This window comes from Arachis stenosperma, chromosome 3 (assembly GCF_014773155.1).
Source record: "Arachis stenosperma cultivar V10309 chromosome 3, arast.V10309.gnm1.PFL2, whole genome shotgun sequence".
Lineage (NCBI taxonomy): Eukaryota > Viridiplantae > Streptophyta > Magnoliopsida > Fabales > Fabaceae > Arachis > Arachis stenosperma.
Genome location: NC_080379.1, coordinates 46,677,973 through 46,686,322, shown reverse-complemented (window position 1 = coordinate 46,686,322; position 8,350 = coordinate 46,677,973). Strand labels below are relative to the sequence as shown.

At 36.0% G+C, this 8,350-nt stretch overlaps 1 long non-coding RNA gene across 1 annotated transcript; it reads right to left on the bottom strand.

Moving 5' to 3' along the window:
* Positions 1-3,785: 3,785 nt before the first annotated feature.
* On the bottom strand, positions 3,786-7,235 carry LOC130970142 (uncharacterized). Its single transcript, XR_009082016.1, has 4 exons — positions 6,613-7,235; positions 6,280-6,446; positions 4,692-4,771; positions 3,786-3,987 (listed from the first exon to the last, which is right to left on the bottom strand). It is a non-coding gene; the product is annotated as an uncharacterized LOC130970142 (long non-coding RNA).
* Positions 7,236-8,350: the final 1,115 nt, after the last annotated feature.

The window sequence follows — 8,350 nt, the reverse complement described above, 5'->3', positions numbered from 1 at the left end:
ATGGAAAATTAAATAGCAAGGCTTTTTCCACACCAAACTTAAGAGGTTTGCTCGTCCTCGAGCAAAAGAAGAAAGAAGAGAGTAGAAGAAGAAGAAAAGTGGGAGATGGAGGCTTGAGAGGGTTCGGCCAAAGGGGGTGTTAAGTGTATGTAATGTGTGCAAATGAAGGAGTAAGGAGGGGTATTTATAGGGTAAGAGAGGGAGTTGGTTCATGTGAGAAGGGTTGGGTTTGGGAGGAAAATGGTTTGAATTTAAGTGGGTGGGGGTTTGTGGGTTGTATGATGGGTTTATGGAAATTAGGGAATGGATGTGAGTGGTGAAGAGAATATGGGGAAGAGGGGAAGATTTGATAGGTGAGTGGTGTTTTAGGTTGAGTGTTATGGAGAAGTGTGAAGAGAAGAGAGAGTGAGGTGTGGTAGGTGGGGATCCTGTGGGGTCCACAGATTCTGAGGTGTCAAGGATTTTCCATCCCTGCACCTTGCTGGTGTTAAACGCCCTTTGAGTGCTAATCCTGGCATTTAAACACCGGGCTAATGCCCTTGTGAGTTCACACTTTTCCCACAACTCTGCGCAGCTGACCAGCAAGTGCACTGGGTCGTCCAAGTAATACCTTACGTGAGTAAGGATCGATCCCACGGAGATTGTCGGCTTGAAGCAAGCTATGGTCATCATGTAAATCTTAATCAGGCGGATTCAAATGGTTATGAGGTTCTGATAATTAAAAGAGAAATAAAACATAAAATAGGATAGAGATACTTATGGAATTCATTGGTGGGAATTTCAGATAAGGGTATGGAGATGCTTTGTTCCCTCTGAGCCTCTGCTTTCCTATTGTCCTCATCCAATCATGCGTACTCCCTTCCATGGCAAGCTGTATGTTGGTGGATCACCATTGTCAATGGCTACCATCCGACCTCTCAATGAAAATATGTCCGCTACAATTTCCCGCATGGCTAATTAGCTGTCGGTTCTCGATCGTGTCGGAGTAAGATCCATCGATCCTTTTGCACACTGTCACTGCGCCCAACAGTCACGAGTTTGAAGCGCGTCACAGTCATCCCATCCCAGATCCTACTCGGAATACACAGACAAGGTTTAGACTTTTCGGATCTCAAGAATGCTGCCAATTGATTCTAGATTATACCACGAAGACTCTGATCTCACGGAATGGAAGACTCTACTGTCAGGAGAGGCAACCATGCGTCGTGAACCAGGAGGCCAAGAGATACACACTCAAGCTCTTGCAAATAGAACGGAGGTGGTTGTCAGGCACGCGTTCATAAGGGAGGATGATGATGAGTGTCACAGATCATCACATCCATCAGGTTGAAGTACAAATGAATATCTTAGAATGAGAATAAACGTGAATTGAATAGAAAAATAATAGTACTTTGCATTAATTCATGAGGAACAGCAGAGCTCCACACCTTAATCTATGAGGTGTAGAAACTCCACCGTTGAAAATACATAAGTGATGAAGGTCCAGGCATGGTCGAATGGCCAGCCCCCAAAACGTGATCAAGAGATCAAAAGTGATCCTAAGATAGTCAAAAGTGATCTAAAGATCTGAATACAATAGTAAAAGGTGCTATTTATACTAAACTAGTAAACTAGGTTTACAGAAAATGGGTAACTAAGTGTAGATAGTGCAGAAATCCACTTTCGGGGCCCACTTGGTGTGTGTTTGGGCTGAGCATTGAAGCTTTCACGTGCATAGGCTCTTCTTGGAGTTTAAACGCCAGTTTGGGCGTTTAACTCCAGCTTTGGTGCCAGTTCTGGCGTTTTACGCCAGAAAAGGGTCTCTAACCGGCGTTTGGGCCATCAAATCATGGGCAAAGTATGGACTATTATACATTGCTGGAAAGCCCAAGATGTCTACTTTCCAACACAATTCAGAGCGTGCCAATTGGGTTTTTGTAGCTCCAGAAAATCCACTTCGAGTGCAGGGAGGTCAGAATCCAATAGCATCTTCAGTCCTTTCTCAGCCTCTGAATCATATTTTTGTTCAGGTCCCTCAATTTCATCCAGAAAATACCTGAAATCATAGAAAAACACACAAACTCATAGTAAAGTCCAAAAATGTGATTTTTGCATAAAAACTAATAAAAATATACTAAAAAGTAACTAAAACATGTTAAAAACTATGTAAAAATAATGCCAAAAGGCGTATAAATTATCTGCTCATCAGTGGCAGACCTCCAAGGGCAAGAGCTCCCGAGGTCTTGGCACACCTGTAATCTAAGAAAGTACTATATTTAGAGAAAGGTCTTGAGCCAAGATGCGCTCTTTTTCCCACCAAAGGGTTTCTTAATGAGGCACCAGGACAAGACTCGAAAGCGGCCCGACTTATAGGGTAACCCCATGCATGTACATACTCTTATTTATATTTTTCTCACTACTTTTTATTTTCAGTAAAATTGCAGATTTCCTAAAAATTTTCCTACCAAGGTGCATTAATTTAGGCTCGACAAAAACACAAAATTCATTGTCCGACCACAAAGGTCGGCAAGGTGAAGCGACAAAACTCAAATTAATACGAGAAGTTATAAAAGTAACCCGTATAAAGTGACCTAACGAGATCAAATAAAAAATGGAGTTACTAAAAATAACTTGAAAAGGCCCGACAGAGAAGTCGGACCATCTAAAGGATCACTAAAAAAGGGAACAAAAAGGTTGAAAAACCTAAACACGAAAGTTGCCAAGCTAAAAAGGTACGGGCCTGAAAAAGACCCTACTTAAAAAGCAAAGGCAATCTCAAGCCCAAATAAGGCTCAAAAAGTCGTCCAAATAAACTAAAAGAAAGGGTTCTAAATAAAGAACACTCACTATAAAAAAAGGCCTATGGTCATGGTAAAAAAACCATGACCATAGCTAGTAAAAAGGGTGACCATAGATCCATGGTCACGGTTTTGGACCTATGGTCACGATCTTTTACTGTGGCCATAGGTCTATGGTCACAGTTTTTTTTATCTATGGTCACAGTTATAATTTTCAAATTCTGACACTTTAGGCCACGTTTTTTCACCGTGACCATAGGTTAATCTATGTTCACGCGTAAAAACCGTGACCATAGCCTTATCTATAGTCACCGTTTTTACCGTGACCATAGCCTCTATGGTCACCCTTCCTAAAAACCATGATCATAACCTTATCTATGGTCACCCCTCTTTAAAACCGTGACCATAACCTTATCTATGGTCATGATTTTCACCGTGACCATAGCCTCTATGGTCACCCCTCTTTAAAACTGTGGTCATAGCCTTATTTCACCGTGACCATAGCCTCTATGGTCACCCCTCTTTAAAACCGTGACCAAAGCCTTATCTATGGTCACGATTTTCACCGTGGCCATAGCTCTATGGTCACGCCTCCTTAAACCGTGACCATAGCCTATATGGTCACCTCTCTTTAAAACTGTGACCATAGCCTTATCTATGGTCACCCCTCCTTAAACTGTGATCATAGCTTTATCTATGGTCACAGTGAAAATGGTTACCCCTCCTTAAAACCGTGACCATAGCCTTATCTATGGTCACGGTTTTTACCATGACCATAGCCTCTATGGTCACCCCTCTTTAAAATCGTGACCATAGCCTCTATGGTCATCCCACCTTAAAACCGTGATTATATCCTATTTTGTTTTATGAGATTTAATTTTTTTAAAGCATAATCACATCCTAAAATGATGATAATTACAAAATAAATCTAAAAATGAAAAATGATAATCAATAATTAAGATAAGTTGTGATTAAAGTAACCAATTAACATATCAATATAGTTGAGTGAATACACTTGTCTCAATTTCAGTTTTATATAGTGATATACACACTAACACTAAGTAGAAACTATTAACAGAATTGTTCCACAGACGTGAGAGCAATACAATTCAGACTCTACCAGGATAGATTGTTTCTGGTATTGCTATTCTTCCTTCTCAACGCTCGAAAACTTTTGTTTCAACCACTTTACCATATGAAAGCTCAGCACCTGTTTCATTAACATGCAAAACAAAGTCACATTAGACATAAACACTTACATTTATTTTTCTTCAACTTAGGGGAAAAACATATCACCAAAATATATATACATTACATATATACTAAAAATTAAAAACTTTTGAAAGTTTAGACAAGTTTTTAAAAATTAATATTTTTTTCTTGTAAAATTTTATAATTCTTTTGAAAGTTTAGATATCCTTTAAGCTAAGAATTACTCTAAATTAGTATTTGGAAAAATAAAGTATCAAAACACAAAATTCGCTATTAAACCGTAAACTCAACTACAGTTTTCTTTTCTTTCATGGTCATAATATATAAAGTAATAATACTTATGTATTCTTTTTTGTCTTGTATGATTCACAACACATTTTAAACTCTAGATGAAGTATCACAAGAATAAGACCTAATATAAGAAAAACAAAGAGAGTTTAAAATTAATTACCATATCAACAGTTGAAGGATGGTGGGAGTGACAAAAATGGTAAAGCAAATATAAAACCCAAACTAGAATAACTAATTCACATGTTAGTATTCAAAGCACAAGATTCTTTCTTTTCCTTTAACACAAAAAGTGCACAAGAAAGCCAAAAGCCACTCATAATAACACACAAACGGTTCCAAACCCAATCTTAGTCTCATGACAACATAAAAATAAAAAGGAAAATCAAAAGGAAGCAGAGAAGTTAAGCTAACCTGTGAAGGGGAAGCTTGTTTATTGCAAATTAGGAACATATGGCACTGAAGCAATTGTGAAAGAAAGCCAGCTCCATTTGCTACAAAAAAGTTCTATTTTACTGTAATTGGAATACATAAACAGAACAAATCAACGTATAGATAAAGTTGATTTTTATTAAGTTACTCTTATTATACTAAATTCCTCATATTAAGTTAACTCTTATTAGTTTAATGTACTTTTTTGCACTTATTCTCTTTATTTAATATAAAATCAATTCTACAAAAACTGAAATTTATATGACCAAAAATGATATAAGACCAAAAATCAACAAAAAAGAATTTGCGGCTGATTTAGTAGTTACTTTTTCAATCATGTGTACTTGAAAAAAAAATTATTTCTATTCAAAACAATTGAAATTACAGCACCAAAAAAATTATTTCAATCATGCTTACGACTTATGAATGAGATAAGTTAACTACACACAATATGGCACTAACAATCAATGTACATGTGGTAGAGGGTTAATAAGAGTAAAAGACATCGCACCTATACATTCAAAAATAAAATTAGTTATGGTAGAGGGTTAATAAGAGTATAAGACATCTTGCCATAAAATACCAATAATCATCAAAATCCACCAAAACTTGCTGCAGATTTACTTTGTTAAGATCATCACCTTACAATAACAATACAATAACAATTCATCCACCTTTTCTCAACAATTATCAAATAGGAGATTCTTAATCAATCAGAAAATTCACAATTCACAATAGTTAACAATTCAATCATAACCCGCAATTCCCACACAATCCATCAATTTAACTTCCATCTCATCAATTCATAACTAATTTTCACTTATCATAGAATTCTTTCAAAATTAAACTCAATCAAGTAGTATTCCAAAAATCAACCTTCCATATTTTTAAGTCATTTATTTATTAGCAACGTTACTATTTTAGTATAAAAATCAGATTTCAAGAAAATAATTCAGTAATCAAACTTCAATCATTTAGCAGTTCTCAAACTTAATTCTAATTAATCATGAATTAACATTAACAACCATCAAAACCAATTCCAACAAATCCCAAGTCAGTTTTACAGCCATTCCGATACATCAAATATCTAAAATCACAATAACAAGCACTTATTCTCAATAATTAGAATACAGCCACATCTCAACCAATTCAGCATAATCAAATAAAGTTAGGATTTTCAGCAATTATAAAACAATCTGAAAACCAATAAGAATCACAGTCTCCAACCAAAATCAATCTCATTAGTTAATCACTCACAGCATCAAAACCAGTCACAATCACAACCATAATCTAAACTCAATTTATCAATTATCCATACGACAGCTTTCCAATAATTAACTCATCGTATTTCAATTTAATAAACCACACTAAATTAATCATTATTTACAACCGCATCTAATTATAGTCACAGCTCAGAATAATCACAACAAATTACTATTTTCAAATGCATTTCAAGTCGTTCATATCGACTAAATAGTTTTTAACCATTATTAACCATTTGTACTTATCCAATTAACTTTGTAGGCATTCTAGAATTTAAACCGTTAAATTTTAAAAATAAATCCCTTACCTCAATGACGCATTAACAATGAACTCAAGACAGCAGTAGCGACATCAATCGAACAGCAGCAGGAGCATTAACGGGAATAACAACAGTCTCAATTTCTTAAGGCATCGACGATGGTTGCAATAGGACAAAGGATTTAAATCGAATAGGAAGCAAGAGCAAACACAACTCTGAAAAATTCAGGACAAGGAATATACTAAAAATCAAATCGTTAACAAGCATGGTAGTGACAAAAGAAGTGTGTAAATGGAACAGGATCAAATAAAATAATAGACCAGAGCCAGAATAGCAACTTTGATGGTCTTCTTCAGCAACAAGGATGACAGTTTGGCTTACCATCTTCAGCAGCGGCGTGGATTGGCGGCGATGGACCTTTGATGGCAGCGAGACAGCAACACCCGTGGCAGCTTCGTCGTGACTGGCGCGAAATAGAGGCTCTGCTCCTCAGTGGCGTCTTCTCCATCAATGGCGACTTGGACCACAGAAACCTAGGCAGCGGTGATGCCATCCACCACGGCAGCGTTCACGGCACGACAACAGCAGAAACGGTCCACCTCCTCTCCCATCGTAGTCTGTCTTTTCTCTTTGCACGAAGCCCACACACCACGACGATGACTGCGGCGCTCCTCGCGACTCCATGGACGGGGATAGGCTTGAACAGCGGCGCAGGTAGGACACAGCGGCGGTGGCTCAGCAGCGACTTCGCGGGCTTCCTCTCTCTTCGCGAACGGCGGTGACAACAACGTGGAGCTTCGACGATGAGGCGTGGCGGCGGCAGCTCTTCCCTCTAGTTCAACGACCACGCGACGGCGGCCCAATCCCTACCGGCGATGCGCGTCCCTCTCTCAGTCTCTTTCTCTTTGTTTTCTATTTCATGTAAGCTGTTGGGTTTGGGGAAGGGGTTTCGATGGCTGGGTTAAGGGTTTGAGGGTTAGGGTTTCTATTTCTCAATTTGGGAATTAGGGTTTCTGATTCAATTTAGGAATTAGGATTAGAAATTAGAAATTTTATAAAAGAATATGGATAAATATGAATAGATATTTTAATAAAATTGAAGGGTACAGTAATTTTAAAATCAAATATACTTAATAAAAAATATTTAAAAACATTATTTATCAACATATTATTAAATTTAATTAATTATTTTTAATTTAAGTTATAAAATAAACATATTAATCATATTTTTATAAAATATAGTTTAAACTCAATATTAATTATTCAAATTAAATGATATAATTTTTAATTATTTTTCTATCACCGAAACTTTAATTTCAAATTATAAAATTACCAATTATAATAAAAATTGTATATAAACAGTAATTAACTTAAACTTAAAGTATTTATAAAAGTCATTTTTAAATCACTGATGGTGGGTTAGTTTTTTATCCGTTATTAAGTTATTAAATTATTTTTTATATTATTAAGTTCTAAATTATTTTTTAATTTAAAATTAATAGTATTCAACTTAATTTTTTATTTATAAAATCAGATTTAAAATTTTAATATTTAGAGTAAATTATATAAAATTATTATTAGTTTTAATTATTAAAATTTTAAAATTTTAAAAAGATAAAATATTTAAGATTATAAAAAAATACATAAAATCTTAATTAATTAAAACTCAAATGATTAAAACTGTGACCATAGATCCCTTTAAGTTACCCTCCAAAACTGTGACTATAGATTCCTTTAGGTCACTCCCCAAAATCATGACTATAGACCCTTTTAGGTCACCCTTTTGAAAAGCCGTGACCATAGACTCTTTTTGGTCACTATAAAAAACTGTGACCATAGACACTTTTAAGTCATCCCCTAAAACCGTGACTATAGACCCCTTTAGGTCACCTCCCAAAATCGTGACCATAGACTCCTTTAGGTCACCCTCCAAAACCGTGACCATAGACCCTTTTAGGTCACCCTTCCAAAAAACCGTGACTATAGACACCTTTAGGTCACTCCCAAAACCGTGACCATAGACCCTTTTAGGCCTGATAAACCACTATTTTATGGTTTATCTTGTACACAATTAAGTGGTTTTTATTAACTCTTTACCCACTTATTCATACTATTTGCA